Source organism: Triplophysa dalaica, chromosome 1, assembly GCF_015846415.1.
Source record: "Triplophysa dalaica isolate WHDGS20190420 chromosome 1, ASM1584641v1, whole genome shotgun sequence".
Lineage (NCBI taxonomy): Eukaryota > Metazoa > Chordata > Actinopteri > Cypriniformes > Nemacheilidae > Triplophysa > Triplophysa dalaica.
In genome coordinates, this window is record NC_079542.1 from 29978420 (window position 1) to 30006274 (window position 27855).

At 35.3% G+C, this 27855-nt stretch overlaps 44 non-coding genes across 44 annotated transcripts; all 44 read left to right on the forward strand.

Annotated features, from left to right (window-relative positions):
- Positions 1–478: 478 nt before the first annotated feature.
- On the forward strand, positions 479–692 carry LOC130431578 (small nucleolar RNA U3). Its single transcript, XR_008908286.1, has one exon. It is a non-coding gene; the product is annotated as a small nucleolar RNA U3 (small nucleolar RNA).
- A 498-nt stretch (positions 693–1190) lies between these two features.
- LOC130431376 (small nucleolar RNA U3) lies at positions 1191–1405 on the forward strand. The gene has a single exon (XR_008908231.1). It is a non-coding gene; the product is annotated as a small nucleolar RNA U3 (small nucleolar RNA).
- Positions 1406–1748: 343 nt separating this feature from the next.
- Positions 1749–1964, forward strand: LOC130430996 (small nucleolar RNA U3). The gene has a single exon (XR_008908085.1). It is a non-coding gene; the product is annotated as a small nucleolar RNA U3 (small nucleolar RNA).
- A 498-nt stretch (positions 1965–2462) lies between these two features.
- Positions 2463–2677, forward strand: LOC130431527 (small nucleolar RNA U3). Its single transcript, XR_008908275.1, has one exon. It is a non-coding gene; the product is annotated as a small nucleolar RNA U3 (small nucleolar RNA).
- Positions 2678–3043: 366 nt separating this feature from the next.
- LOC130431581 (small nucleolar RNA U3) lies at positions 3044–3258 on the forward strand. Its single transcript, XR_008908287.1, has one exon. It is a non-coding gene; the product is annotated as a small nucleolar RNA U3 (small nucleolar RNA).
- Positions 3259–3601: 343 nt separating this feature from the next.
- On the forward strand, positions 3602–3817 carry LOC130431007 (small nucleolar RNA U3). The gene has a single exon (XR_008908087.1). It is a non-coding gene; the product is annotated as a small nucleolar RNA U3 (small nucleolar RNA).
- A 498-nt stretch (positions 3818–4315) lies between these two features.
- Positions 4316–4530, forward strand: LOC130431535 (small nucleolar RNA U3). Its single transcript, XR_008908277.1, has one exon. It is a non-coding gene; the product is annotated as a small nucleolar RNA U3 (small nucleolar RNA).
- Positions 4531–4896: 366 nt separating this feature from the next.
- On the forward strand, positions 4897–5111 carry LOC130430763 (small nucleolar RNA U3). The gene has a single exon (XR_008907912.1). It is a non-coding gene; the product is annotated as a small nucleolar RNA U3 (small nucleolar RNA).
- Positions 5112–5455: 344 nt separating this feature from the next.
- On the forward strand, positions 5456–5671 carry LOC130431559 (small nucleolar RNA U3). Its single transcript, XR_008908282.1, has one exon. It is a non-coding gene; the product is annotated as a small nucleolar RNA U3 (small nucleolar RNA).
- Positions 5672–6172: 501 nt separating this feature from the next.
- Positions 6173–6386, forward strand: LOC130431458 (small nucleolar RNA U3). The gene has a single exon (XR_008908258.1). It is a non-coding gene; the product is annotated as a small nucleolar RNA U3 (small nucleolar RNA).
- A 503-nt stretch (positions 6387–6889) lies between these two features.
- Positions 6890–7104, forward strand: LOC130431341 (small nucleolar RNA U3). The gene has a single exon (XR_008908220.1). It is a non-coding gene; the product is annotated as a small nucleolar RNA U3 (small nucleolar RNA).
- Positions 7105–7471: 367 nt separating this feature from the next.
- On the forward strand, positions 7472–7687 carry LOC130431018 (small nucleolar RNA U3). The gene has a single exon (XR_008908089.1). It is a non-coding gene; the product is annotated as a small nucleolar RNA U3 (small nucleolar RNA).
- Positions 7688–8054: 367 nt separating this feature from the next.
- LOC130432106 (small nucleolar RNA U3) lies at positions 8055–8270 on the forward strand. The gene has a single exon (XR_008908418.1). It is a non-coding gene; the product is annotated as a small nucleolar RNA U3 (small nucleolar RNA).
- A 366-nt stretch (positions 8271–8636) lies between these two features.
- LOC130431292 (small nucleolar RNA U3) lies at positions 8637–8850 on the forward strand. The gene has a single exon (XR_008908210.1). It is a non-coding gene; the product is annotated as a small nucleolar RNA U3 (small nucleolar RNA).
- Positions 8851–9216: 366 nt separating this feature from the next.
- On the forward strand, positions 9217–9431 carry LOC130432148 (small nucleolar RNA U3). Its single transcript, XR_008908430.1, has one exon. It is a non-coding gene; the product is annotated as a small nucleolar RNA U3 (small nucleolar RNA).
- A 502-nt stretch (positions 9432–9933) lies between these two features.
- LOC130432020 (small nucleolar RNA U3) lies at positions 9934–10148 on the forward strand. The gene has a single exon (XR_008908389.1). It is a non-coding gene; the product is annotated as a small nucleolar RNA U3 (small nucleolar RNA).
- Positions 10149–10515: 367 nt separating this feature from the next.
- LOC130431308 (small nucleolar RNA U3) lies at positions 10516–10731 on the forward strand. The gene has a single exon (XR_008908213.1). It is a non-coding gene; the product is annotated as a small nucleolar RNA U3 (small nucleolar RNA).
- A 367-nt stretch (positions 10732–11098) lies between these two features.
- On the forward strand, positions 11099–11313 carry LOC130430753 (small nucleolar RNA U3). Its single transcript, XR_008907908.1, has one exon. It is a non-coding gene; the product is annotated as a small nucleolar RNA U3 (small nucleolar RNA).
- Positions 11314–11813: 500 nt separating this feature from the next.
- LOC130431380 (small nucleolar RNA U3) lies at positions 11814–12028 on the forward strand. Its single transcript, XR_008908232.1, has one exon. It is a non-coding gene; the product is annotated as a small nucleolar RNA U3 (small nucleolar RNA).
- Positions 12029–12395: 367 nt separating this feature from the next.
- Positions 12396–12610, forward strand: LOC130431882 (small nucleolar RNA U3). The gene has a single exon (XR_008908356.1). It is a non-coding gene; the product is annotated as a small nucleolar RNA U3 (small nucleolar RNA).
- A 344-nt stretch (positions 12611–12954) lies between these two features.
- On the forward strand, positions 12955–13170 carry LOC130431656 (small nucleolar RNA U3). The gene has a single exon (XR_008908301.1). It is a non-coding gene; the product is annotated as a small nucleolar RNA U3 (small nucleolar RNA).
- A 498-nt stretch (positions 13171–13668) lies between these two features.
- On the forward strand, positions 13669–13883 carry LOC130431350 (small nucleolar RNA U3). The gene has a single exon (XR_008908222.1). It is a non-coding gene; the product is annotated as a small nucleolar RNA U3 (small nucleolar RNA).
- A 365-nt stretch (positions 13884–14248) lies between these two features.
- LOC130431224 (small nucleolar RNA U3) lies at positions 14249–14463 on the forward strand. Its single transcript, XR_008908187.1, has one exon. It is a non-coding gene; the product is annotated as a small nucleolar RNA U3 (small nucleolar RNA).
- A 344-nt stretch (positions 14464–14807) lies between these two features.
- Positions 14808–15023, forward strand: LOC130431585 (small nucleolar RNA U3). The gene has a single exon (XR_008908288.1). It is a non-coding gene; the product is annotated as a small nucleolar RNA U3 (small nucleolar RNA).
- Positions 15024–15524: 501 nt separating this feature from the next.
- LOC130431539 (small nucleolar RNA U3) lies at positions 15525–15740 on the forward strand. The gene has a single exon (XR_008908278.1). It is a non-coding gene; the product is annotated as a small nucleolar RNA U3 (small nucleolar RNA).
- Positions 15741–16108: 368 nt separating this feature from the next.
- On the forward strand, positions 16109–16324 carry LOC130431543 (small nucleolar RNA U3). The gene has a single exon (XR_008908279.1). It is a non-coding gene; the product is annotated as a small nucleolar RNA U3 (small nucleolar RNA).
- Positions 16325–16691: 367 nt separating this feature from the next.
- LOC130431547 (small nucleolar RNA U3) lies at positions 16692–16907 on the forward strand. The gene has a single exon (XR_008908280.1). It is a non-coding gene; the product is annotated as a small nucleolar RNA U3 (small nucleolar RNA).
- Positions 16908–17408: 501 nt separating this feature from the next.
- On the forward strand, positions 17409–17622 carry LOC130432160 (small nucleolar RNA U3). The gene has a single exon (XR_008908432.1). It is a non-coding gene; the product is annotated as a small nucleolar RNA U3 (small nucleolar RNA).
- Positions 17623–17989: 367 nt separating this feature from the next.
- On the forward strand, positions 17990–18204 carry LOC130431395 (small nucleolar RNA U3). Its single transcript, XR_008908237.1, has one exon. It is a non-coding gene; the product is annotated as a small nucleolar RNA U3 (small nucleolar RNA).
- Positions 18205–18570: 366 nt separating this feature from the next.
- On the forward strand, positions 18571–18785 carry LOC130431947 (small nucleolar RNA U3). Its single transcript, XR_008908375.1, has one exon. It is a non-coding gene; the product is annotated as a small nucleolar RNA U3 (small nucleolar RNA).
- A 366-nt stretch (positions 18786–19151) lies between these two features.
- LOC130430500 (small nucleolar RNA U3) lies at positions 19152–19366 on the forward strand. The gene has a single exon (XR_008907828.1). It is a non-coding gene; the product is annotated as a small nucleolar RNA U3 (small nucleolar RNA).
- A 502-nt stretch (positions 19367–19868) lies between these two features.
- LOC130430713 (small nucleolar RNA U3) lies at positions 19869–20083 on the forward strand. Its single transcript, XR_008907889.1, has one exon. It is a non-coding gene; the product is annotated as a small nucleolar RNA U3 (small nucleolar RNA).
- A 366-nt stretch (positions 20084–20449) lies between these two features.
- LOC130430505 (small nucleolar RNA U3) lies at positions 20450–20664 on the forward strand. The gene has a single exon (XR_008907829.1). It is a non-coding gene; the product is annotated as a small nucleolar RNA U3 (small nucleolar RNA).
- A 502-nt stretch (positions 20665–21166) lies between these two features.
- LOC130430718 (small nucleolar RNA U3) lies at positions 21167–21381 on the forward strand. The gene has a single exon (XR_008907890.1). It is a non-coding gene; the product is annotated as a small nucleolar RNA U3 (small nucleolar RNA).
- Positions 21382–21747: 366 nt separating this feature from the next.
- On the forward strand, positions 21748–21963 carry LOC130431168 (small nucleolar RNA U3). Its single transcript, XR_008908151.1, has one exon. It is a non-coding gene; the product is annotated as a small nucleolar RNA U3 (small nucleolar RNA).
- A 502-nt stretch (positions 21964–22465) lies between these two features.
- On the forward strand, positions 22466–22680 carry LOC130430722 (small nucleolar RNA U3). The gene has a single exon (XR_008907891.1). It is a non-coding gene; the product is annotated as a small nucleolar RNA U3 (small nucleolar RNA).
- A 367-nt stretch (positions 22681–23047) lies between these two features.
- On the forward strand, positions 23048–23263 carry LOC130432112 (small nucleolar RNA U3). Its single transcript, XR_008908422.1, has one exon. It is a non-coding gene; the product is annotated as a small nucleolar RNA U3 (small nucleolar RNA).
- Positions 23264–23630: 367 nt separating this feature from the next.
- LOC130431129 (small nucleolar RNA U3) lies at positions 23631–23845 on the forward strand. The gene has a single exon (XR_008908136.1). It is a non-coding gene; the product is annotated as a small nucleolar RNA U3 (small nucleolar RNA).
- Positions 23846–24211: 366 nt separating this feature from the next.
- On the forward strand, positions 24212–24427 carry LOC130431051 (small nucleolar RNA U3). The gene has a single exon (XR_008908095.1). It is a non-coding gene; the product is annotated as a small nucleolar RNA U3 (small nucleolar RNA).
- Positions 24428–24927: 500 nt separating this feature from the next.
- Positions 24928–25142, forward strand: LOC130430610 (small nucleolar RNA U3). Its single transcript, XR_008907870.1, has one exon. It is a non-coding gene; the product is annotated as a small nucleolar RNA U3 (small nucleolar RNA).
- Positions 25143–25508: 366 nt separating this feature from the next.
- Positions 25509–25722, forward strand: LOC130432166 (small nucleolar RNA U3). The gene has a single exon (XR_008908433.1). It is a non-coding gene; the product is annotated as a small nucleolar RNA U3 (small nucleolar RNA).
- A 366-nt stretch (positions 25723–26088) lies between these two features.
- LOC130431385 (small nucleolar RNA U3) lies at positions 26089–26303 on the forward strand. Its single transcript, XR_008908234.1, has one exon. It is a non-coding gene; the product is annotated as a small nucleolar RNA U3 (small nucleolar RNA).
- A 502-nt stretch (positions 26304–26805) lies between these two features.
- LOC130432133 (small nucleolar RNA U3) lies at positions 26806–27020 on the forward strand. Its single transcript, XR_008908426.1, has one exon. It is a non-coding gene; the product is annotated as a small nucleolar RNA U3 (small nucleolar RNA).
- Positions 27021–27387: 367 nt separating this feature from the next.
- On the forward strand, positions 27388–27602 carry LOC130430727 (small nucleolar RNA U3). Its single transcript, XR_008907892.1, has one exon. It is a non-coding gene; the product is annotated as a small nucleolar RNA U3 (small nucleolar RNA).
- Positions 27603–27855: the final 253 nt, after the last annotated feature.

The window sequence follows — 27855 nt, forward strand, 5'->3', positions numbered from 1 at the left end:
AAAAAGAAATAGATTTAGGCAATTAACCTTGAATCAAGTTCTAGAAAGTCACGCCTGGTTTTCCACATTTTGATCAATTGAGTTTTCTTGTTAAGTTTTGTCTGGTGTTTTTCAATTGTAGGATGTTTCTGTTTTTGTCACAAATTGCAGGAATTGGTCATGTATCATTCAGATACTAGAAAGATACGCTTGGTTTTCCACATTTTGGTCAATTGATTATTTTAGTTAAATTTTGTCTTGTGTTTTCATTTATATGTCGGTTCTGTTTTATAGTCAGAAATTGCAAGAATTGGTCATGTTTCTGCTCCTTTTTTTAAAAGCAAAAGAATACACAAAAGGATATGTCTGCCTGTTGTTTTGACGTATACGTTTAAAAGTGGCTCGAACGGGAAGGTTTAAGCTGCCAAAAACGCTCCAAACCGTTACTGAGGAAACACTCTTCAGATCAGACTTCCTCTGGTGTTTTGGCGAGAAATTTAGGACTATGCTTTCAGGGTTCATTTCTATAGTTTTTACTTGGAAATGTGTTTCGTAAGTATTTGTTTCCCAAACCACAATGAAGAGCTTAGATGCTTCTTTTAGAGTGTGAATCTGGCATGTAGTAGTGATTCGGTTTCACATGCTTTGTGCTGTTGATGAATGATCTTTATTGCTTTTGGCGATATTGAGGAAAGTAGCATGATCTAAGTGGCTTCATGTCTATGTGAGTACTTGAAAAAAGAAATAGATTTAGGCAATTAACCTTGAATCAAGTTCTAGAAAGTCACGCCTGGTTTTCCACATTTTGATCAATTGAGTATTCTTGTTAAGTTTTGTCTGGTGTTTTTCAATTGTAGGATGTTTCTGTTTTTGTCACAAATTGCAGGAATTGGTCATGTATCATTCAGATACTAGAAAGATACGCTTGGTTTTCCACATTTTGGTCAATTGATTATTTTAGTTAAATTTTGTCTTGTGTTTTCATTTATATGGTACTGTTTTATAGTCAGAAATTGCAAGAATTGGTCATGTTTCTGCTCCTTTTTTTAAAAGCAAAAGAATACACAAAAGGATATGTCTGCCTGTTGTTTTGACGTATACGTTTAAAAGTGGCTCGAACGGGAAGGTTTGAGCTGCCAAAAACGCTCCAAACCGTTACTGAGGAAATACTCTTCAGATCAGACTTCCTCTGGTGTTTTGGCGAGAAATTTAGGACTATGCTTTCAGGGTTCATTTCTATAGTTTTTACTTGGAAATGTGTTTCGTAAGTGTTTGTTTCCCAAACCACGATGAAGAGCTTAGATGCTTCTTTTAGAGCGTGAATCTGGCATGTAGTAGTGATTCGGTTTCACATGCTTTGTGCTGTTGATGAATGTTCTTTATTTTTTTTTGCTGATATTGAGGAAAGCAGCATGATCTAAGTGGCTTCATGTCTTTGAGAGTACTTGAAAATAGAAATAGATTTAGGTAATTAACCTTGAAACAAGTCCTAGAAAGATACGCCTGGTTTTCCACATTTTGGTCAATTGAGCATTTTTGTTAAATTTTGTCTTGTGTTTTCATTTATATGTCGGTACTGTTTTATAGTCAGAAATTGCAGGAATTGGTCTTGTTTCTGCTCCTTTTTTTAAAAGCAAAAGAATACACAAAAGGATATGTCTGCCTGTTGTTTTGACGTATACGTTTTTGAGCTGCCAAAAACGCTCCAAACCGTTACTGAGGAAACACTCTTCAGATCAGACTTCCTCTGGTGTTTTGGTGAGAAATTTAGGACTATACTTTCAGGGATCATTTCTATAGTTATTTTACTTGGAAATGTGTTTCGTAAGTGTTTGTTTCCCAAACCACGATGATGAGCTTAGATGCTTCTTTTAGAGCGTGAATCTGGCATGTAGTAGTGATTTGATTTCACATGCTTTGTGCAGTTGATGAATGTTCTTTATTGCTTTTGGCGATATTGAGGAAAGTAGCATGATCTAAGTGGCTTCATGTCTATGTGAGTACTTGAAAAAAGAAATAGATTTAGGCAATTAACCTTGAATCAAGTTCTAGAAAGTCACGCCTGGTTTTCCACATTTTGATCAATTGAGTATTCTTGTTAAGTTTTGTCTGGTGTTTTTCAATTGTAGGATGTTTCTGTTTTTGTCACAAATTGCAGGAATTGGTCATGTATCATTCAGATACTAGAAAGATACGCTTGGTTTTCCACATTTTGGTCAATTGATTATTTTAGTTAAATTTTGTCTTGTGTTTTCATTTATATGGTACTGTTTTATAGTCAGAAATTGCAAGAATTGGTCATGTTTCTGCTCCTTTTTTTAAAAGCAAAAGAATACACAAAAGGATATGTCTGCCTGTTGTTTTGACGTATACGTTTAAAAGTGGCTCGAACGGGAAGGTTTGAGCTGCCAAAAACGCTCCAAACCGTTACTGAGGAAATACTCTTCAGATCAGACTTCCTCTGGTGTTTTGGCGAGAAATTTAGGACTATGCTTTCAGGGTTCCTTTCTATAGTTTTTACTTGGAAATGTGTTTCGTAAGTATTTGTTTCCCAAACCACGATGAAGAGCTTAGATGCTTCTTTTAGAGCGTGAATCTGGCATGTAGTAGTGATTCGGTTTCACATGCTTTGTGCTGTTGATGAATGTTCTTTATTTTTTTTTGCTGATATTGAGGAAAGGAGCATGATCTAAGTGGCTTCATGTCTTTGAGAGTACTTGAAAATAGAAATAGATTTAGGTAATTAACCTTGAATCAAGTCCTAGAAAGATACGCCTGGTTTTCCACATTTTGGTCAATTGAGCATTTTTGTTAAATTTTGTCTTGTGTTTTCATTTGTATGTCGGTACTGTTTTATAGTCAGAAATTGCAGGAATTGGTCATGTTTCTGCTCCTTTATTTAAAAGCAAAAGAATACACAAAAGGATATGTCTGCCTGTTGTTTTGACGTATACGTTTAAAAGTGGCTCGAACGGGAAGGTTTGAGCTGCCAAAAATGCTCCAAACCGTTACTGAGGAAACACTCTTCAGATCAGACTTCCTCTGGTGTTTTGGCGAGAAATTTAGGACTATGCTTTCAGGGTTCATTTCTATAGTTTTTACTTGGAAATGTGTTTCGTAAGTGTTTGTTTCCCAAACCACGATGAAGAGCTTAGATGCTTCTTTTAGAGCGTGAATCTGGCATGTAGTAGTGATTCGGTTTCACATGCTTTGTGCTGTTGATGAATGTTCTTTATTTTTTTTTGCTGATATTGAGGAAAGCAGCATGATCTAAGTGACTTCATGTCTTTGAGAGTACTTGAAAATAGAAATAGATTTAGGTAATTAACCTTGAAACAAGTCCTAGAAAGATACGCCTGGTTTTCCACATTTTGGTCAATTGAGCATTTTTGTTAAATTTTGTCTTGTGTTTTCATTTATATGTCGGTACTGTTTTATAGTCAGAAATTGCAGGAATTGGTCTTGTTTCTGCTCCTTTTTTTAAAAGCAAAAGAATACACAAAAGGATATGTCTGCCTGTTGTTTTGACGTATACGTTTTTGAGCTGCCAAAAACGCTCCAAACCGTTACTGAGGAAACACTCTTCAGATCAGACTTCCTCTGGTGTTTTGGTGAGAAATTTAGGACTATACTTTCAGGGATCATTTCTATAGTTATTTTACTTGGAAATGTGTTTCGTAAGTGTTTGTTTCCCAAACCACGATGATGAGCTTAGATGCTTCTTTTAGAGCGTGAATCTGGCATGTAGTAGTGATTTGATTTCACATGCTTTGTGCAGTTGATGAATGTTCTTTATTGCTTTTGGCGATATTGAGGAAAGTAGCATGATCTAAGTGGCTTCATGTCTATGTGAGTACTTGAAAAAAGAAATAGATTTAGGCAATTAACCTTGAATCAAGTTCTAGAAAGTCACGCCTGGTTTTCCACATTTTGATCAATTGAGTATTCTTGTTAAGTTTTGTCTGGTGTTTTTCAATATTAGGATGTTTCTGTTTTTGTCACAAATTGCAGGAATTGGTCATGTATCATTCAGATACTAGAAAGATACGCTTGGTTTTCCACATTTTGGTCAATTGATTATTTTAGTTAAATTTTGTCTTGTGTTTTCATTTATATGGTACTGTTTTATAGTCAGAAATTGCAAGAATTGGTCATGTTTCTGCTCCTTTTTTTAAAAGCAAAAGAATACACAAAAGGATATGTCTGCCTGTTGTTTTGACGTATACGTTTAAAAGTGGCTCGAACGGGAAGGTTTGAGCTGCCAAAAACGCTCCAAACCGTTACTGAGGAAATACTCTTCAGATCAGACTTCCTCTGGTGTTTTGGCGAGAAATTTAGGACTATGCTTTCAGGGTTCCTTTCTATAGTTTTTACTTGGAAATGTGTTTCGTAAGTATTTGTTTCCCAAACCACGATGAAGAGCTTAGATGCTTCTTTTAGAGCGTGAATCTGGCATGTAGTAGTGATTCGGTTTCACATGCTTTGTGCTGTTGATGAATGTTCTTTATTTTTTTTTGCTGATATTGAGGAAAGGAGCATGATCTAAGTGGCTTCATGTCTTTGAGAGTACTTGAAAATAGAAATAGATTTAGGTAATTAACCTTGAATCAAGTCCTAGAAAGATACGCCTGGTTTTCCACATTTTGGTCAATTGAGCATTTTTGTTAAATTTTGTCTTGTGTTTTCATTTGTATGTCGGTACTGTTTTATAGTCAGAAATTGCAGGAATTGGTCATGTTTCTGCTCCTTTATTTAAAAGCAAAAGAATACACAAAAGGATATGTCTGCCTGTTGTTTTGACGTATACGTTTAAAAGTGGCTCGAACGGGAAGGTTTGAGCTGCCAAAAATGCTCCAAACCGTTACTGAGGAAACACTCTTCAGATCAGACTTCCTCTGGTGTTTTGGTGAGAAATTTAGGACTATACTTTCAAGGATCATTTCTATAGTTATTTTACTTGGAAATGTGTTTCGTAAGTGTTTGTTTCCCAAACCACGATGATGAGCTTAGATGCTTCTTTTAGAGCGTGAATATGGCTTTTAGTAGTGATTCGGTTCACATGCTTTGTGCTGTTGATGAATGTTCTTTATTGCTTTTGGCGATATTGAGGAAAGTAGCATGATCTAAGTGGCTTTATGTCTTTGTGAGTACTTGAAAAAAGAAATAGATTTAGTTAATTAACCTTGAATCAAGTCCTAGAAAGTTACGCCTGGTTTTCCACATTTTGGTCAATTGAGTTTTTTTGTTTAATTTTGTCTTGTGTTTTCATTTATATGTCGGTACTGTTTTTCTGGTCACAACTTACAGGAATTGGTCATGTTTCTTCTCCTCTATTTTAAAGCAAAAGAATACACAAAAGGATATGTCTGCCTGTTGTTTTGACGTATACGTTTTTGAGCTGCCAAAAACGCTCCAAACCGTTACTGAGGAAACACTCTTCAGATCAGACTTCCTCTGGTGTTTTGGTGAGAAATTTAGGACTATACTTCCAGGGATCATTTCTATAGTTATTTTACTTGGTAATGTGTTTCGTAAGTGTTTGTTTCCCAAACAACGATGGTTGAGCTTAGATGCTTCTTTTAGAGCGTGAATCTGGCATTTAGTAGTGATTCGGTTCACATGCTTTGTGCTGTTGATGAATGTTCTTTATTGCTTTTGGCGATATTGAGGAAAGTAGCATGATCTAAGTGGCTTCATGTCTATGTGAGTACTTGAAAAAAGAAATAGATTTAGGCAATTAACCTAAAAACAAGTTCTAGAAAGTCACGCCTGGTTTTCCACATTTTGATCAATTGAGTTTTCTTGTTAAGTTTTGTCTGGTGTTTTTCAATTGTAGGATGTTTCTGTTTTTGTCACAAATTGCAGGAATTGGTCATGTATCATTCAGATACTAGAAAGATACGCTTGGTTTTCCACATTTTGGTCAATTGATTATTTTAGTTAAATTTTGTCTTGTGTTTTCATTTATATGTCGGTTCTGTTTTATAGTCAGAAATTGCAAGAATTGGTCATGTTTCTGCTCCTTTTTTTAAAAGCAAAAGAATACACAAAAGGATATGTCTGCCTGTTGTTTTGACGTATACGTTTAAAAGTGGCTCGAACGGGAAGGTTTAAGCTGCCAAAAACGCTCCAAACCGTTACTGAGGAAACACTCTTCAGATCAGACTTCCTCTGGTGTTTTGGCGAGAAATTTAGGACTATGCTTTCAGGGTTCATTTCTATAGTTTTTACTTGGAAATGTGTTTCGTAAGTATTTGTTTCCCAAACCACAATGAAGAGCTTAGATGCTTCTTTTAGAGCGTGAATCTGGCATGTAGTAGTGATTCGGTTTCACATGCTTTGTGCTGTTGATGAATGATCTTTATTGCTTTTGGCGATATTGAGGAAAGTAGCATGATCTAAGTGGCTTTATGTCTTTGTGAGTACTTGAAAAAAGAAATAGATTTAGTTAATTAACCTTGAATCAAGTCCTAGAAAGTTACGCCTGGTTTTCCACATTTTGGTCAATTGAGTATTCTTGTTAAGTTTTGTCTGGTGTTTTTCAATTGTAGGATGTTTCTGTTTTTGTCACAAATTGCAGGAATTGGTCATGTATCATTCAGATACTAGAAAGATACGCTTGGTTTTTCCACATTTTGGTCAATTGATTATTTTAGTTAAATTTTGTCTTGTGTTTTCATTTATATGTCGGTACTGTTTTATAGTCAGAAATTGCAGGAATTGGTCTTGTTTCTGCTCCTTTTTTTTAAAAGCAAAAGAATACACAAAAGGATACGTCTGCCTGTTGTTTTGACGTATACGTTTAAAAGTGGCTCAAACGGGAAGGTTTGAGCTTCCAAAAACACTCCAAACCGTTACTGAGGAAACACTCTTCAGATCAGACTACCTCTGGTGTTTTGTCAGCAAATTTAGGACTATATTTTCAGGGATCATTTCTATAGTTATTTTACTTGGTAATGTGTTTCGTAAGTGTTTGTTTCCCAAACCACGATGATGAGCTTAGATGCTTCTTTTAGAGCGTGAATCTGGCATTTAGTAGTGATTCGGTTCACATGCTTTGTGCTGTTGATGAATGTTCTTTATTGCTTTTGGCGATATTGAGGAAAGTAGCCTGATCTAAGTGGCTTCATGTCTATGTGAGTACTTGAAAAAAGAAATAGATTTAGGCAATTAACCTTGAATCAAGTTCTAGAAAGTTACGCCTGGTTTTCCACATTTTGGTCAATTGAGTATTTTTGTTTAATTTAGTCTTGTGTTTTCATTTATATGTCGGTACTGTTTTTCTGGTCACAACTTACAGGAATTGGTCATGTTTCTGCTCCTCTTTTTTAAAGCAAAAGAATACACAAAAGGATATGTCTGCCTGTTGTTTTGACGTATACGTTTAAAAGTGGCTCAAACGGGAAGGTTTGAGCTTCCAAAAACGCTCCAAACCGTTACTGAGGAAACACTCTTCAGATCAGACTACCTCTGGTGTTTGGTCAGCAAATTTAGGACTATACTTTCAGGGATCATTTCTATAGTTATTTTACTTGGAAATGTGTTTCGTAAGTGTTTGTTTCCCAAACCACGATGATGAGCTTAGATGCTTCTTTTAGAGCGTGAATCTGGCATGTAGTAGTGATTTGATTTCACATGCTTTGTGCAGTTGATGAATGTTCTTTATTGCTTTTGGCGATATTGAGGAAAGTAGCATGATCTAAGTGGCTTCATGTCTATGTGAGTACTTGAAAAAAGAAATAGATTTAGGTAATCAACCTTGAATCAAGTCCTAGAAAGTTACGCCTGGTTTTCCACATTTTGGTCAATTGAGTATTTTTGTTTAATTTTGTCTTGTGTTTTCATTTATATGTCGGTACTGTTTTTATGGTCACAACTTACAGGAATTGGTCATGTTTCTGCTCCTCTTTTTTAAATCAAAAGAATACACAAAAGGATATGTCTGCCTGTTGTTTTGATGTATACGTTTAAAAGTGGCTCAAATGGGAAGGTTTGAGCTTCCAAAAACGCTCCACACCGTTACTGAGGAAATACTCTTCAGATGAGAATTCCTCTGGTGTTTTGGCGAGAAATTTAGGACTATACTTTCAGGGATCATTTCTATAGTTATTTTACTTGGAAATGTGTTTCGTAAGTGTTTGTTTCCCAAACCACGATGATGAGCTTAGATGCTTCTTTTAGAGCGTGAAACTGGCATTTAGTAGTGATTCGGTTTCACATGCTTTGTGCTGTTGATGAATGTTCTTTGTTGCTTTTGGCGATATTGAGGAAAGTAGCATGATCTAAGTGGCTTTATGTCTATGTGAGTACTTGAAAAAAGAAATAGATTTAGGTAATTAACCTTGAATCAAGTCCTAGAAAGATACGCTTGGTTTTCCACATTTTGGTCAATTGAGTATTTTTGTTTAATTTTGTCTTGTGTTTTCATTTATATGTCGATACTGTTTTATAGTCAGAAATTGCAGGAATTGGTCTTGTTTCTGCTCCTTTTTTTAAAAGCAAAAGAATACACAAAAGGATATGTCTGCCTGTTGTTTTGACGTATACGTTTAAAAGTGGCTCGAACGGGAAGGTTTAAGCTGCCAAAAATGCTCCAAACCGTTACTGAGGAAACACTCTTCAGATCAGACTTCCTCTGGTGTTTTGGCGAGAAATTTAGGACTATGCTTTCAGGGTTCATTTCTATAGTTTTTACTTGGAAATGTGTTTCGTAAGTATTTGTTTCCCAAACCACAATGAAGAGCTTAGATGCTTCTTTTAGAGCGTGAATCTGGCATGTAGTAGTGATTCGATTTCACTTGCTTTGTGCAGTTGATGAATGTTCTTTATTGCTTTTGGCGATATTGAGGAAAGTAGCATGATCTAAGTGGATTCATGTCTATGCGAGTACTTGAAAAAAGAAATAGATTTAGGTAATTAACCTTGAATCAAGTCCTAGAAAGTTACGCCTGGTTTTCCACATTTTGGTCAATTGATTATTTTAGTTAAATTTTGTCTTTTGTTTTCATTGATATGTCGGTACTGTTTTATAGTCAGAAATTGCAAGAATTGGTCATGTTTCTGCTCCTCTTTTTTAAAGCAAAAGAATACACAAAAGGATATGTCTGCCTGTTGTTTTGACGTATACGTTTAAAAGTGGCTCAAATGGGAATGTTTGAGCTTCCAAAAACGCTCCACACCGTTACTGAGGAAATACTCTTCAGATCAGACTTCCTCTGGTGTTTTGGTGAGAAATTTAGGACTATACTTTCAGGGATCATTTCTATAGTTATTTTACTTGGAAATGTGTTTCGTAAGTGTTTGTTTCCCAAACCACGATGATGAGCTTAGATGCTTCTTTTAGAGCGTGAATCTGGCACTTAGTAGTGATTCGGTTCACATGCTTTGTGCTGTTGATGAATGTTCTTTATTGCTTTTGGTGATATTGAGGAAAGTAGCATGATCTAAGTGGCTTCATGTCTTTGTGAGTACTTGAAAAAAGAAATAGATTTAGGCAATTAACCTTGAATCAAATCCTAGAAAGTTACGCCTGGTTTTCCACATTTTGATCAATTGAGTATTCTTGTTAAGTTTTGTCTGGTGTTTTTCAATTGTAGGATGTTTCTGTTTTTGTCACAAATTGCAGGAATTGGTCATGTATCATTCAGATACTAGAAAGATACGCCTGGTTTTCCACATTTTGGTCAATTGAGTATTTTTTTTTAATTTTGTCTTGTGTTTTCATTTATATGTTGATACTGTTTTATAGTCAGAAATTATAGGAATTGGTCATGTATCTGCTCCTTTTTTTTAAAAGCAAACGAATACACAAAAGGATATGTCTGCCTGTTGTTTTGACGTATACGTTTAAAAGTGGCTCAAATGGGAAGGTTTGAGCTGCCAAAAACGCTCCAAACCGTTACTGAGAAAATACTCTTCAGATCAGACTTCCTCTGGTGTTTTGTCAGCAAATTTAGGACTATACTTTCAGGGATCATTTCTATAGTTATTTTACTTGGAAATGTGTTTCGTAAGTGTTTGTTTCCCAAACCACGATGATGAGATTAGATGCTTCTTTTAGAGCGTGAATCTGGCATTTAGTAGTGATTCGGTTCACATGCTTTGTGCTGTTGATGAATGTTCTTTATTGTTTTTGGCGATATAGAGGAAAGTAGCATGATCTAAGTGGCTTTATATCTTTGTGAGTACTTGAAAAAAGAAATAGATTTAGGTAATCAACCTTGAATCAAGTCCTAGAAAGTTACGCCTGGTTTTCCACATTTTGGTCAATTGAGTATTTTTGTTTAATTTTGTCTTGTGTTTTCATTTATATGTCGGTACTGTTTTTATGGTCACAACTTACAGTGATTGGTCATGTTTCTGCTCCTCTTTTTTAAATCAAAAGAATACACAAAAGGATATGTCTGCCTGTTGTTTTGACGTATACGTTTAAAAGTGGCTCAAATGGGAAGGTTTGAGCTTCCAAAAACGCTCCACATTGTTACTGAGGAAATACTCTTCAGATGAGAATTCCTCTGGTGTTTTGGCGAGAAATTTAGGACTATACTTTCAGGTATCATTTCTATAGTTATTTTACTTGGAAATGTGTTTCGTAAGTGTTTGTTTCCCAAACCACGATGATGAGCTTAGATGCTTCTTTTAGAGCGTGAAACTGGCATTTAGTAGTGATTCGGTTTCAGATGCTTTGTGCTGTTGATGAATGTTCTTTGTTGCTTTTGGCGATATTGAGGAAAGTAGCATGATCTAAGTGGCTTTATGTCTTTGTGAGTACTTGAAAAAAGAAATAGATTTAGGTAATTAACTTTGAATCAAGTCCTAGAAAGATACGCCTGGTTTTCCACATTTTGGTCAATTGAGTATTTTTGTTTAATTTTGTCTTGTGTTTTCATTTATATGTCGGTACTGTTTTTATGGTCACAACTTACAGGAATTGGTCATGTTTCTGCTCCTCTTTTTTAAATCAAAAGAATACACAAAAGGATATGTCTGCCTGTTGTTTTGACGTATACGTTTAAAAGTGGCTCAAATGGGAAGGTTTGAGCTTCGAAAAACGCTCCACACCGTTACTGAGGAAATACTCTTCAGATCAGACTTCCTCTGGTGTGTTGGTGAGAAATTTAGGACTATACTTTCAGGGATCATTTCTATAGTTATTTTACTTGGAAATGTGTTTCGTAAGTGTTTGTTTCCCAATCCACGATGATGAGCTTAGATGCTTCTTTTAGAGCGTGAATCTGGCATTTAGTAGTGATTCGGTTCACATGCTTTGTGCTGTTGATGAATGTTCTTTATTGCTTTTGGTGATATTGAGGAAAGTAGCATGATCTAAGTGGCTTTATGTCTTTGTGAGTACTTGAAAAAAGAAATAGATTTAGGCAATTAACCTTGAATCAAGTCCTAGGAAGTTACGCCTAGTTCTCCACATTTTGATCAATTGAGTATTCTTGTTAAGTTTTGTCTGGTGTTTTTCAATTGTAGGATGTTTCTGTTTTTGTCACAAATTGCAGGAATTGGTCATGTATCATTCAGATACTAGAAAGATACGCCTGGTTTTCCACATTTTGGTCAATTGATTATTTTAGTTAAATTTTGTCTTGAGTTTTCATTTATATGTCGGTACTGTTTTATAGTCAGAAATTGCAAGAATTGGTCATGTTTCTGCTCCTCTTTTTTAAAGCAAAAGAATACACAAAAGGATATGTCTGCCTGTTGTTTTGACGTATATGTTTAAAAGTGGCTCAAACGGAAGGTTTGAGCTTCCAAAAACGCTCCAAACCGTTACTGAGGAAATACTCTTCAGATCAGACTTCCTCTGGTGTTTTGGTGAGAAATTTAGGACTATACTTTCGGGGATCATTTCTATAGTTATTTTGCTTGGAAATGTGTTTCGTAAGTGTTTGTTTCGCAAACCACAATGATGAGCTTAGATGCTTCTTTTAGAGCGTGAATCTGGCATTTTGTAGTGATTCGGTTCACATGCTTTGTGCTGTTGATGAATGTTCTTTATTGCTTTTGGCGATATTGAGGAAAGTAGCATGATCTAAGTGGCTTTATGTCTTTGTGAGTACTTGAAAAAAGAAATAGATTTAGGTAATTAACCTTGAATCAAGTCCTAGAAAGTTACGCCTGGTTTTCCACATTTTGGTCAATTGAGTATTTTTGTTTAATTTTGTCTTGTGTTTTCATTTATATGTCGGTACTGTTTTTCTGGTCACAACTTACAGGAATTGGTCATGTTTCTGCTCCTCTTTTTTAAAGCAAAAGAATACACAAAAGGATATGTCTGCCTGTTGTTTTGACGTATACGTTTAAAAGTGGCTCGAACGGAAAGGTTTGAGCTGCCAAAAACGCTCCAAACCGTTACTGAGGAAATACACTTCAGATCAGACTTCCTCTGGTGTTTTGGTGAGAAATTTAGGACTATACTTTCAGGGATCATTTCTATAGTTATTTTACTTGGAAATGTGTTTCGTAAGTGTTTGTTTCCCAAACCACGATGATGAGCTTAGATGCTTCTTTTAGAGCGTGAATCTGGCATTTAGTAGTGATTCGGTTCACATGCTTTGTGCTGTTGATGAATGTTCTTTATTGCTTTTGGCGATATTGAGGAAAGTAGCATGATCTAAGTGGCTTTATGTCTTTGTGAGTACTTGAAAAAAGAAATAGATTTAGTTAATTAACCTTGAATCAAGTCCTAGAAAGTTACGCCTGGTTTTCCACATTTTGGTCAATTGAGTTTTTTTGTTTAATTTTGTCTTGTGTTTTCATTTATATGTCGGTACTGTTTTTCTGGTCACAACTTACAGGAATTGGTCATGTTTCTTCTCCTCTATTTTAAAGCAAAAGAATACACAAAAGGATATGTCTGCCTGTTGTTTTGACGTATACGTTTTTGAGCTGCCAAAAACGCTCCAAACCGTTACTGAGGAAACACACTTCAGATCAGACTTCCTCTGGTGTTTTGGTGAGAAATTTAGGACTATACTTCCAGGGATCATTTCTATAGTTATTTTACTTGGTAATGTGTTTCGTAAGTGTTTGTTTCCCAAACAACGATGGTTGAGCTTAGATGCTTCTTTTAGAGCGTGAATCTGGCATTTAGTAGTGATTCGGTTCACATGCTTTGTGCTGTTGATTAATGTTCTTTATTGCTTTTGGCGATATTGAGGAAAGTAGCATGATCTAAGTGGCTTCATGTCTATGTGAGTACTTGAAAAAAGAAATAGATTTAGGCAATTAACCTTGAATCAAGTTCTAGAAAGTCACGCCTGGTTTTCCACATTTTGATCAATTGAGTATTCTTGTTAAGTTTTGTCTGGTGTTTTTCAATTTTAGGATGTTTCTGTTTTTGTCACAAATTGCAGGAATTGGTCATGTATCATTCAGATACTAGAAAGATACGCTTGGTTTTCCACATTTTGGTCAATTGATTATATTAGTTAAATTTTGTCTTGTGTTTTCATTTATATGGTACTGTTTTATAGTCAGAAATTGCAAGAATTGGTCATGTTTCTGCTCCTTTTTTTAAAAGCAAAAGAATACACAAAAGGATATGTCTGCCTGTTGTTTTGACGTATACGTTTAAAAGTGGCTCGAACGGGAAGGTTTGAGCTGCCAAAAACGCTCCAAACCGTTACTGAGGAAATACTCTTCAGATCAGACTTCCTCTGGTGTTTTGGCGAGAAATTTAGGACTATGCTTTCAGGGTTCATTTCTATAGTTTTTACTTGGAAATGTGTTTCGTAAGTGTTTGTTTCCCAAACCACGATGAAGAGCTTAGATGCTTCTTTTAGAGCGTGAATCTGGCATGTAGAAGTGATTCGGTTTCACATGCTTTGTGCTGTTGATGAATGTTCTTTATTTTTTTTTGCTGATATTGAGGAAAGGAGCATGATCTAAGTGGCTTCATGTCTTTGAGAGTACTTGAAAATAGAAATAGATTTAGGTAATTAACCTTGAATCAAGTCCTAGAAAGATACGCCTGGTTTTCCACATTTTGGTCAATTGAGCATTTTTGTTAAATTTTGTCTTGTGTTTTCATTTATATGTCGGTACTGTTTTATAGTCAGAAATTGCAGGAATTGGTCTTGTTTCTGCTCCTTTTTTTAAAAGCAAAAGAATACACAAAAGGATATGTCTGCCTGTTGTTTTGACGTATACGTTTAAAAGTGGCTCAAACGGAAGGTTTGAGCTTCCAAAAACGCTCCAAACCGTTACTGAGGAAATACTCTTCAGATCAGACTTCCTCTGGTGTTTTGGTGAGAAATTTAGGACTATACTTTCGGGGATCATTTCTATAGTTATTTTACTTGGAAATGTGTTTCTTAAGTGTTTGTTTCCCAAACCGCAATGATGAGCTTAGATGCTTCTTTTAGAGCGTGAATCTGGCATTTAGTAGTGATTCGGTTCACATGCTTTGTGCTGTTGATGAATGTTCTTTATTGCTTTTGGCGATATTGAGGAAAGTAGCATGATCTAAGTGGCTTTATGTCTTTGTGAGTACTTGAAAAAAGAAATAGATTTAGGTAATTAACCTTGAATCAAGTCCTAGAAAGTTACGCCTGGTTTTCCACATTTTGGTCAATTGAGTATTTTTGTTTAATTTTGTCTTGTGTTTTCATTTATATGTCGGTACTGTTTTTCTGGTCACAACTTACAGGAATTGGTCATGTTTCTGCTCCTCTTTTTTAAAGCAAAAGAATACACAAAAGGATATGTCTGCCTGTTGTTTTGACGTATACGTTTTTGAGCTGCCAAAAACGCTCCAAACCGTTACTGAGGAAACACTCTTCAGATCAGACTTCCTCTGGTGTTTTGGTGAGAAATTTAGGACTATACTTTCGGGGATCATTTTTATAGTTATTTTACTTGGAAATGTGTTTCGTAAGTGTTTGTTTCCCAAACCGCAATGATGAGCTTAGATGCTTCTTTTAGAGCGTGAATCTGGCATGTAGTAGTGATTTGATTTCACATGCTTTGTGCAGTTGATGAATGTTCTTTATTGCTTTTGGCGATATTGAGGAAAGTAGCATGATCTAAGTGGCTTCATGTCTATGTGAGTACTTGAAAAAAGAAATAGATTTAGGCAATTAACCTTGAATCAAGTTCTAGAAAGTCACGCCCGGTTTTCCACATTTTGATCAATTGAGTATTCTTGTTAAGTTTTGTCTGGTGTTTTTCAATTGTAGGATGTTTCTGTTTTTGTCACAAATTGCAGGAATTGGTCATGTATCATTCAGATACTAGAAAGATACGCTTGGTTTTCCACATTTTGGTCAATTGATTATTTTAGTTAAATTTTGTCTTGTGTTTTCATTTATATGTCGGTACTGTTTTATAGTCAGAAATTGCAAGAATTGGTCATGTTTCTGCTCCTTTTTTTTAAAAGCAAAAGAATACACAAAAGGATATGTCTGCCTGTTGTTTTGACCATACGTTTAAATGTGGCTCGAACGGGAAGGTTTGAGCTGCCAAAAACGCTCCAAACCGTTACTGAGGAAATACTCTTCAGAAAAGACTTCCTCTGGTGTTTTGGTGAGAAATTTAGGACTATACTTTCAGGGATCATTTCTATAGTTATTTTACTTGGAAATGTGTTTCGTAAGTGTTTGTTTCCCAAACCACGATGATGAGCTTAGATGCTTCTTTTAGAGAGAGAATCTGGCATGTAGTAGTGATTCAATTTCACATGCTTTGTGCAGTTGATGAATGTTCTTTATTGCTTTTGGCGATATTGAGGAAAGTAGCATGATCTAAGTGGCTTCATGTCTATTTGAGTACTTGAAAAAATTAATAGATTTAGGTAATTAACCTTAAATCAAGTCCTAGAAAGATACGCCTGGTTTTCTACATTTTGGTCAATTGGGTATTTTTTGTTAAATTTTGTCTTTTGTTTTCATTTATATGTTGGTACTGTTTTATAGTCAGAAATTGCAGGAATTGGTCTTGTTTCTGCTCCTTTTTTTTAAAAGCAAAAGAATACACAAAAGGATTTGTCTGCCTGTTGTTTTGACGTATACGTTTAAAAGTGGCTCCATCGGGAAGGTTTGAGCTTCCAAAAACGCTCCACACCGTTACTGAGGAAATACTCTTCAGATCAGAATTCCTCTGGTGTTTTGGCGAGAAATTTAGGACTATACTTTCAGGGATCATTTCTATAGTTATTTTACTTGGAAATGTGTTTCGTAAGTGTTTGTTTCCCAAACCACGATGATGAGCTTAGATGCTTCTTTTAGAGAGAGAATCTGGCATGTAGTAGTGATTCAATTTCACATGCTTTGTGCAGTTGATGAATGTTCTTTATTGCTTTTGGCGATATTGAGGAAAGTAGCATGATCTAAGTGGCTTCATGTCTATTTGAGTACTTGAAAAAATAATAGATTTAGGTAATTAACCTTAAATCAAGTCCTAGAAAGATACGCCTGGTTTTCTACATTTTGGTCAATTGGGTATTTTTTGTTAAATTTTGTCTTTTGTTTTCATTTATATGTTGGTACTGTTTTATAGTCAGAAATTGCAGGAATTGGTCTTGTTTCTGCTCCTTTTTTTTAAAAGCAAAAGAATACACAAAAGGATTTGTCTGCCTGTTGTTTTGACGTATACGTTTAAAAGTGGCTCCATCGGGAAGGTTTGAGCTTCCAAAAACGCTCCACACCGTTACTGAGGAAATACTCTTCAGATCAGAATTCCTCTGGTGTTTTGGCGAGAAATTTAGGACTATACTTTCAGGGATCATTTCTATAGTTATTTTACTTGGAAATGTGTTTCGTAAGTGTTTGTTTCCCAAACCACGATGATGAGCTTAGATGCTTCTTTTAGAGAGAGAATCTGGCATGTAGTAGTGATTCAATTTCACATGCTTTGTGCAGTTGATGAATGTTCTTTATTGCTTTTGGCGATATTGAGGAAAGTAGCATGATCTAAGTGGCTTCATGTCTATGTGAGTACTTGAAAAAAGAAATAGATTTAGGCAATTAACCTTGAATCAAGTCCTAGAAAGTTACGCCTGATTTTCCACATTTTGATCAATTGAGTTTTCTTGATAAGTTTTGTCTGGTGTTTTTCAATTGTAGGATGTTTCTGTTTTTGTCACAAATTGCAGGAATTGGTCATGTATCATTCAGATACTAGAAAGATACGCCTGGTTTTCCACATTTTGGTCAATTGAGTATTTTTGTTAATTTTGTCTTGTGTTTTCATTTATATGTCGATACTGTTTTATAGTCAGAAATTATAGGAATTGGTCATGTTTCTGCTCCTTTTTTTTAAAAGCAAAAGAATACACAAAAGGATATGTCTGCCTGTTGTTTTTGACCATACGTTTAAATGTGGCTCGAACGGGAAGGTTTGAGCTGCCAAAAACACTCCAAACCGTTACTGAGGAAATACTCTTCAGATCAGACTTCCTCTGGTGTTTTGGTGAGAAATTTAGGACTATACTTTCAGGGATCATTTCTATAGTAATTTAATTGGAAATGTGTTTCGTAAGTGTTTGTTTCCCAAACCACGATGATGAGTTTAGATGCTTCTTTTAGAGCGTGAATCTGGCATTTAGTAGTGATTCGGTTCACATGCTTTGTGCTGTTGATGAATGTTCTTTATTGCTTTTGGCGATATTGAGGAAAGTAGCATGATCTAAGTGGCTTCATGTCTTTGTGAGTACTTGAAAAAAGAAATAGATTTTGGTAATTAACCTTGAATCAAGTCCTAGAAAGATACGCCTGGTTTTCCACATTTTGGTCAATTGAGTATTTTTGTTTAATTTTGTCTTGTGTTTTCATTTATATGTCGGTACTGTTTTATAGTCAGAAATTGCAAGAATTGGTCATGTTTCTGCTCCTTTTTTTTTAAAAGCAAAAGAATACACAAAAGGATATGTCTGCCTGTTGTTTTGACCATACGTTTAAAAGTGGCTCAAATGGGAAGGTTTGAGCTTCCAAAAACGCTCCACACCGTTACTGAGGAAATACTCTTCAGATCAGACTTCCTCTGGTGTTTTGGTGAGAAATTTAGGACTATAGTTTCAGGGATCATTTCTATAGTTATTTTACTTGGAAATGTGTTTCGTAAGTGTCTGTTTCCCAAACCACGATGATGAGCTTAGATGCTTCCTTTAGAGCGTGAATCTGGCATTTAGTAGTGATTCGGTTCACATGCTTTGTGCTGTTGATGAGTGTTCTTTATTGCTTTTGGTGATATTGAGGAAAGTAGCATGATCTAAGTGGCTTTATGTCTTTGTGAGTACTTGAAAAAAGAAATAGATTTAGGCAATTAACCTTGAATCAAGTCCTAGAAAGTTACGCCTGGTTTTCCACATTTTGGTCAATTGAGTATTTTTGTTTAATTTTGTCTTGTGTTTTCATTTATATGTCGGTACTGTTTTTATTGTCACAACTTACAGGAATTGGTCATGTTTCTGCTCCTCTATTTTATGGCAAAAGAATACACAAAAGGATATGTCTGCCTGTTGTTTTGACGTATAATTTAAAAGTGGCTCAAATGGGAAGGTTTGAGCTTCCAAAAACGCTCCAAACCGTTACTGAGAAAATACTCTTCAGATCAGACTTCCTCTGGTGTTTTGTCAGCAAATTTAGGACTATACTTTCAGGGATCATTTCTATAGTTATTTTACTTGGAAATGTGTTTCGTAAGTGTTTGTTTCCCAAACCACGATGATGAGCTTAGATGCTTCTTTTAGAGCGTGAATCTGGCATTTAGTAGTGATTCGGTTCACATGCTTTGTGCTGTTGATGAATGTTCTTTATTGCTTTTGGCGATATTGAGGAAAGTAGCATGATCTAAGTGGCTTTATGTCTTTGTGAGTACTTGAAAAAAGAAATAGATTTAGGTAATCAACCTTGAATCAAGTCCTAGAAAGTTACGCCTGGTTTTCCACATTTTGGTCAATTGAGTATTTTTGTGTAATTTTGTCTTGTGTTTTCATTTATATGTCGGTACTGTTTTATAGTCAGAAATTGCAAGAATTGGTCATGTTTCTGCTCCTCTTTTTTAAAGCAAAAGAATACACAAAAGGATATATCTGCCTGTTGTTTTGACGTATACGTTTAAAAGTGGCTCAAAAGGGAAGGTTTGAGCTTCCAAAAACGCTCCACACCGTTACTGAGGAAATACTCTTCAGATCAGACTTCCTCTGGTGTTTTGGTGAGAAATTTAGGACTATACTTTCAGGGATCATTTCTATAGTTATTTTACTTGGAAATGTGTTTCGTAAGTGTTTGTTTCCCAAACCACGATGATGAGCTTAGATGCTTCTTTTAGAGCGTGAATCTGGCATTTAGTAGTGATTCGGTTCACATGCTTTGTGCTGTTGATGAATGTTCTTTATTGCTTTTGGTGATATTGAGGAAAGTAGCATGATCTAAGTGGCTTCATGTCTTTGTGAGTACTTGAAAAAAGAAATAGATTTAGGCAATTAACCTTGAATCAAATCCTAGAAAGTTACGCCTGGTTTTCCACATTTTGATCAATTGAGTATTCTTGTTAAGTTTTGTCTGGTGTTTTTCAATTGTAGGATGTTTCTGTTTTTGTCACAAATTGCAGGAATTGGTCATGTATCATTCAGATACTAGAAAGATACGCCTGGTTTTCCACATTTTGGTCAATTGAGTATTTTTTTTTAATTTTGTCTTGTGTTTTCATTTATATGTCGATACTGTTTTATAGTCAGAAATTATAGGAATTGGTCATGTATCTGCTCCTTTTTTTTAAAAGCAAAAGAATACACAAAAGGATATGTCTGCCTGTTGTTTTGACGTATACGTTTAAAAGTGGCTCAAATGGGAAGGTTTGAGCTGCCAAAAACGCTCCAAACCGTTACTGAGAAAATACTCTTCAGATCAGACTTCCTCTGGTGTTTTGTCAGCAAATTTAGGACTATACTTTCAGGGATCATTTCTATAGTTATTTTACTTGGAAATGTGTTTCGTAAGTGTTTGTTTCCCAAACCACGATGATGAGCTTAGATGCTTCTTTTAGAGCGTGAATCTGGCATTTAGTAGTGATTCGGTTCACATGCTTTGTGCTGTTGATGAGTGTTCTTTATTGCTTTTGGTGATATTGAGGAAAGTAGCATGATCTAAGTGGCTTTATGTCTTTGTGAGTACTTGAAAAAAGAAATAGATTTAGGCAATTAACCTTGAATCAAGTCCTAGAAAGTTACGCCTGGTTTTCCACATTTTGGTCAATTGAGTATTTTTGTTTAATTTTGTCTTGTGTTTTCATTTATATGTCGGTACTGTTTTTATTGTCACAACTTACAGGAATTGGTCATGTTTCTGCTCCTCTATTTTATGGCAAAAGAATACACAAAAGGATATGTCTGCCTGTTGTTTTGACGTATAATTTAAAAGTGGCTCAAATGGGAAGGTTTGAGCTTCCAAAAACGCTCTAAACCGTTACTGAGGAAACACTCTTCAGATCAGACTACCTCTGGTGTTTTGTCAGCAAATTTAGGACTATACTTTCAGGGATCATTTCTATAGTTATTTTACTTGGAAATGTGTTTCGTAAGTGTTTGTTTCCCAAACCACGATGATGAGCTTAGATGCTTCTTTTAGAGCGTGAATCTGGCATTTAGTAGTGATTCGGTTCACATGCTTTGTGCTGTTGATGAATGTTCTTTATTGCTTTTGGTGATATTGAGGAAAGTAGCATGATCTAAGTGGCTTCATGTCTTTGTGAGTACTTGAAAAAAGAAATAGATTTAGGCAATTAACCTTGAATCAAATCCTAGAAAGTTACGCCTGGTTTTCCACATTTTGATCAATTGAGTATTCTTGTTAAGTTTTGTCTGGTGTTTTTCAATTGTAGGATGTTTCTGTTTTTGTCACAAATTGCAGGAATTGGTCATGTATCATTCAGATACTAGAAAGATACGCCTGGTTTTCCACATTTTGGTCAATTGAGTATTTTTTTTTAATTTTGTCTTGTGTTTTCATTTATATGTCGATACTGTTTTATAGTCAGAAATTATAGGAATTGGTCATGTATCTGCTCCTTTTTTTTAAAAGCAAAAGAATACACAAAAGGATATGTCTGCCTGTTGTTTTGACGTATACGTTTAAAAGTGGCTCAAATGGGAAGGTTTGAGCTGCCAAAAACGCTCCAAACCGTTACTGAGAAAATACTCTTCAGATCAGACTTCCTCTGGTGTTTTGTCAGCAAATTTAGGACTATACTTTCAGGGATCATTTCTATAGTTATTTTACTTGGAAATGTGTTTCGTAAGTGTTTGTTTCCCAAACCACGATGATGAGCTTAGATGCTTCTTTTAGAGCGTGAATCTGGCATTTAGTAGTGATTCGGTTCACATGCTTTGTGCTGTTGATGAGTGTTCTTTATTGCTTTTGGTGATATTGAGGAAAGTAGCATGATCTAAGTGGCTTTATGTCTTTGTGAGTACTTGAAAAAAGAAATAGATTTAGGCAATTAACCTTGAATCAAGTCCTAGAAAGTTACGCCTGGTTTTCCACATTTTGGTCAATTGAGTATTTTTGTTTAATTTTGTCTTGTGTTTTCATTTATATGTCGGTACTGTTTTTATTGTCACAACTTACAGGAATTGGTCATGTTTCTGCTCCTCTATTTTATGGCAAAAGAATACACAAAAGGATATGTCTGCCTGTTGTTTTGACGTATAATTTAAAAGTGGCTCAAATGGGAAGGTTTGAGCTTCCAAAAACGCTCTAAACCGTTACTGAGGAAACACTCTTCAGATCAGACTACCTCTGGTGTTTTGTCAGCAAATTTAGGACTATACTTTCAGGGATCATTTCTATAGTTATTTTACTTGGAAATGTGTTTCGTAAGTGTTTGTTTCCCAAACCACGATGATGAGCTTAGATGCTTCTTTTATAGCGAGAATCTGGCATGAAGTAGTGATTCAATTTCACATGCTTTGTGCAGTTGATGAATGTTCTTTATTGCTTTTGGCGATATTGAGGAAAGTAGCATGATCTAAGTGGCTTCATGTCTATGTGAGTACTTGAAAAAAGAAATAGATTTAGGCAATTAACCTTGAATCAAGTCCTAGAAAGTTACGCCTGATTTTCCGCATTTTGATCAATTGAGTTTTCTTGATAAGTTTTGTCTGGTGTTTTTCAATTGTAGGATGTTTCTGTTTTTGTCACAAATTGCAGGAATTGGTCATGTATCATTCAGATACTAGAAAGATACGCCTGGTTTTCCACATTTTGGTCAATTGAGTATTTTTTTTTAATTTTGTCTTGTGTTTTCATTTATATGTCGATACTGTTTTATAGTCAGAAATTATAGGAATTGGTCATGTATCTGCTCCTTTTTTTTAAAAGCAAAAGAATACACAAAAGGATATGTCTGCCTGTTGTTTTGACGTATACGTTTAAAAGTGGCTCAAATGGGAAGGTTTGAGCTGCCAAAAACGCTCCAAACCGTTACTGAGAAAATACTCTTCAGATCAGACTTCCTCTGGTGTTTTGTCAGCAAATTTAGGACTATACTTTCAGGGATCATTTCTATAGTTATTTTACTTGGAAATGTGTTTCGTAAGTGTTTGTTTCCCAAACCACGATGATGAGCTTAGATGCTTCTTTTAGAGCGTGAATCTGGCATTTAGTAGTGATTCGGTTCACATGCTTTGTGCTGTTGATGAGTGTTCTTTATTGCTTTTGGTGATATTGAGGAAAGTAGCATGATCTAAGTGGCTTTATGTCTTTGTGAGTACTTGAAAAAAGAAATAGATTTAGGCAATTAACCTTGAATCAAGTCCTAGAAAGTTACGCCTGGTTTTCCACATTTTGGTCAATTGAGTATTTTTGTTTAATTTTGTCTTGTGTTTTCATTTATATGTCGGTACTGTTTTTATGGTCACAACTTACAGGAATTGGTCATGTTTCTGCTCCTCTTTTTTAAATCAAAAGAATACACAAAAGGATATGTCTGCCTGTTGTTTTTATGTATACGTTTAAAAGTGGCTCAAATGGGAAGGTTTGAGCTTCCAAAAACGCTCCACACCGTTACTGAGGAAATACTCTTCAGATGAGAATTCCTCTGGTGTTTTGGCGAGAAATTTAGGACTATACTTTCAGGGATCATTTCTATAGTTATTTTACTTGGAAATGTGTTTCGTAAGTGTTTGTTTCCCAAACCACGATGATGAGCTTAGATGCTTCTTTTAGAGCGTGAAACTGGCATTTAGTAGTGATTCGGTTTCACATGCTTTGTGCTGTTGATGAATGTTCTTTGTTGCTTTTGGCGATATTGAGGAAAGTAGCATGATCTAAGTGGCTTTATGTCTATGTGAGTACTTGAAAAAAGAAATAGATTTAGGTAATTAACCTTGAATCAAGTCCTAGAAAGATACGCTTGGTTTTCCACATTTTGGTCAATTGAGTATTTTTGTTTAATTTTGTCTTGTGTTTTCATTTATATGTCGATACTGTTTTATAGTCAGAAATTGCAGGAATTGGTCTTGTTTCTGCTCCTTTTTTTAAAAGCAAAAGAATACACAAAAGGATATGTCTGCCTGTTGTTTTGACGTATACGTTTAAAAGTGGCTCCATCGGGAAGGTTTGAGCTTCAAAAAAACGCTCCACACCGTTACTGAGGAAATACTCTTCAGATCAGAATTCCTCTGGTGTTTTGGCGAGAAATTTAGGACTATACTTTCAGGGATCATTTCTATAGTTATTTTACTTGGAAATGTGTTTTGTAAGTGTTTGTTTCCCAAACCACGATGATGAGCTTAGATGCTTCTTTTAGAGCGTGAATCTGTCATTTAGTAGTGATTCGGTTCACATGCTTTGTGCTGTTGATGAATGTTCTTTATTGCTTTTGGCGATATTGAGGAAAGTAGCATGATCTAAGTGGCTTTATGTCTTTGTGAGTACTTGAAAAAAGAAATAGATTTAGGCAATTAACCTTGAATCAAGTCCTAGAAAGTTACGCCTGGTTTTCCACATTTTGGTCAATTGAGTATTTTTGTTTAATTTTGTCTTGTGTTTTCATTTATATGTCGGTACTGTTTTTATGGTCACAACTTACAGGAATTGGTCATGTTTCTGCTCCTCTATTTTATGGCAAAAGAATACACAAAAGGATATGTCTGCCTGTTGTTTTGACGTATAATTTAAAAGTGGCTCAAATGGGAAGGTTTGAGCTTCCAAAAACGCTCTAAACCGTTACTGAGGAAACACTCTTCAGATCAGACTACCTCTGGTGTTTTGTCAGCAAATTTAGGACTATACTTTCAGGGATCATTTCTATAGTTATTTTACCTGGAAATGTGTTTCGTAAGTGTGTGTTTCCCAAACCACGATGATGAGCTTAGATGCTTCTTTTATAGCGAGAATCTGGCATGAAGTAGTGATTCAATTTCACATGCTTTGTGCAGTTGATGAATGTTCTTTATTGCTTTTGGCGATATTGAGGAAAGTAGCATGATCTAAGTGGCTTCATGTCTATGTGAGTACTTGAAAAAAGAAATAGATTTAGGCAATTAACCTTGAATCAAGTCCTAGAAAGTTACGCCTGATTTTCCACATTTTGATCAATTGAGTTTTCTTGATAAGTTTTGTCTGGTGTTTTTCAATTGTAGGATGTTTTTGTTTTTGTCACAAATTGCAGGAATTGGTCATGTATCATTCAGATACTAGAAAGATACGCCTGGTTTTCCACATTTTGGTCAATTGAGTATTTTTGTTAATTTTGTCTTGTGTTTTCATTTATATGTCGCTACTGTTTTATAGTCAGAAATTGCAGGAATTGGTCATGTTTCTGCTCCTTTTTTTTAATAGCAAAAGAATACACAAAAGGATATGTCTGCCTGTTGTTTTGACCATACGTTTAAATGTGGCTCGAACGGGAAGGTTTGAGCTGCCAAAAACGCTCCAAACCGATACTGAGGAAATACTCTTCAGATCAGACTTCCTCTGGTGTTTTGGTGAGAAATTTAGGACTATACTTTCAGGGATCATTTCTATAGTTATTTTACTTGGAAATGTGTTTCGTAAGTGTTTGTTTCCCAAACCACGATGATGAGCTTAGATGCTTCTTTTAGAGCGTGAATCTGGCATTTAGTAGAGATTCAGTTCACATGCTTTGTGCTGTTGATGAATGTTCTTTATTGCTTTTGGCGATATTGAGGAAAGTAGCATGATCTAAGTGGCTTTATGTCTTTGTGAGTACTTGAAAAAAGAAATAGATTTAGGTAATCAACCTTGAATCAAGTCCTAGAAAGTTGCGCCTGGTTTTCCACATTTTGGTCAATTGATTATTTTAGTTAAATTTTGTCTTGTGTTTTCATTGATATGTCGGTACTGTTTTATAGTCAGAAATTGCAAGAATTGGTCATGTTTCTGCTCCTCTTTTTTAAAGCAAAAGAATACACAAAAGGATATGTCTGCCTGTTGTTTTGACGTATACGTTTAAAAGTGGCTCAAATGGGAAGGTTTGAGCTTCCAAAAACGCTCCACACCGTTACTGAGGAAATACTCTTCAGATCAGACTTCCTCTGGTGTTTTGGTGAGAAATTTAGGACTATACTTTCAGGGATCATTTCTATAGTAATTTAATTGGAAATGTGTTTCGTAAGTGTTTGTTTCCCAAACCACGATGATGAGTTTAGATGCTTCTTTTAGAGCGTGAATCTGGCATTTAGTAGTGATTCGGTTCACATGCTTTGTGCTGTTGATGAATGTTCTTTATTGCTTTTGGCGATATTGAGGAAAGTAGCATGATCTAAGTGGCTTCATGTCTTTGTGAGTACTTGAAAAAAGAAATAGATTTAGGTAATTAACCTTGAATCAAGTCCTAGAAAGATACGCCTGGTTTTCCACATTTTGGTCAATTGAGTATTTTTGTTTAATTTTGTCTTGTGTTTTCATTTATATGTCGGTACTGTTTTATAGTCAGAAATTGCAAGAATTGGTCAGGTTTCTGCTCCTTTTTTTTAAAAGCAAAAGAATACACAAAAGGATATGTCTGCCTGTTGTTTTGACCATACGTTTAAAAGTGGCTCAAATGGGAAGGTTTGAGCTTCCAAAAACGCTCCACACCGTTACTGAGGAAATACTCTTCAGATCAGACTTCCTCTGGTGTTTTGGTGAGAAATTTAGGACTATAGTTTCAGGGATCATTTCTATAGTTATTTTACTTGGAAATGTGTTTCGTAAGTGTTTGTTTCCCAAACCACGATGATGAGCTTAGATGCTTCTTTTAGAGCGTGAATCTGGCATTTAGTAGTGATTCGGTTCACATGCTTTGTGCTGTTGATGAATGTTCTTTATTGCTTTTGCCGATGTTGAAGAAAGTAGCATGATCTAAGTGGCTTTATGTCTTTGTGATTACTTGAAAAAAGAAATAGATTTAGGCAATTAACCTTGAATCAAATCCTAGAAAGTTACGCCTAGTTTTCCACATTTTGATCAATTGAGTATTCTTGTTAAGTTTTGTCTGGTGTTTTTCAATTGTAGGATTTTTCTGTTTTTGTCACAAATTGCAGGAATTGGTCATGTATCATTCAGATACTAGAAAGATACGCCTGGTTTTCCACATTTTGGTCAATTGAGTATTTTTTTTAAATTTTGTCTTGTGTTTTCATTTATATGTCGATACTGTTTTAGTGACTGAAATTATAGGAATTGGTCATGTTTCTGCTCCTTTTTTTTAAAAGCAAAAGAATACACAAAAGGATATGTCTGCCTGTTGTTTTTGACCATACGTTTAAATGTGGCTCGAACGGGAAGGTTTGAGCTGCCAAAAACTCTCCAAACCGTTACTGAGGAAATACTCTTCAGATCAGACTTCCTCTGGTGTTTTGGTGAGAAATTTAGGACTATACTTTCAGGGATCATTTCTATAGTTATTTTACTTGGAAATGTGTTTCGTAAGTGTTTGTTTCCCAAACCACGATGATGAGCTTAGATGCTTCTTTTAGAGCGTGAATCTGGCATTTAGTAGTGATTCGGTTCACATTCTTTGTGCTGTTGATGAATGTTCTTTATTGCTTTTGGCGATATTGAGGAAAGTAGCATGATCTAAGTGGCTTTATGTCTTTGTGAGTACTTGAAAAGAGAAATAGATTTAGGTAATCAACCTTGAATCAAGTCCTAGAAAGTTACGCCTGGTTTTCCACATTTTGGTCAATTGAGTATTTTTTTTTAATTTTGTCTTGTGTTTTCATTTATATGTCGATACTGTTTTATAGTCAGAAATTATAGGAATTGGTCATGTATCTGCTCCTTTTTTTTAAAAGCAAAAGAATACACAAAAGGATATGTCTGCCTGTTGTTTTGACGTATACGTTTAAAAGTGGCTCAAATGGGAAGGTTTGAGCTGCCAAAAACGCTCCAAACCGTTACTGAGAAAATACTCTTCAGATCAGACTTCCTCTGGTGTTTTGTCAGCAAATTTAGGACTATACTTTCAGGGATCATTTCTATAGTTATTTTACTTGGAAATGTGTTTCGTAAGTGTTTGTTTCCCAAACCACGATGATGAGCTTAGATGCTTCTTTTAGAGCGTGAATCTGGCATTTAGTAGTGATTCGGTTCACATGCTTTGTGCTGTTGATGAGTGTTCTTTATTGCTTTTGGTGATATTGAGGAAAGTAGCATGATCTAAGTGGCTTTATGTCTTTGTGAGTACTTGAAAAAAGAAATAGATTTAGGCAATTAACCTTGAATCAAGTCCTAGAAAGTTACGCCTGGTTTTCCACATTTTGGTCAATTGAGTATTTTTGTTTAATTTTGTCTTGTGTTTTCATTTATATGTCGGTACTGTTTTTATGGTCACAACTTACAGGAATTGGTCATGTTTCTGCTCCTCTTTTTTAAATCAAAAGAATACACAAAAGGATATGTCTGCCTGTTGTTTTTATGT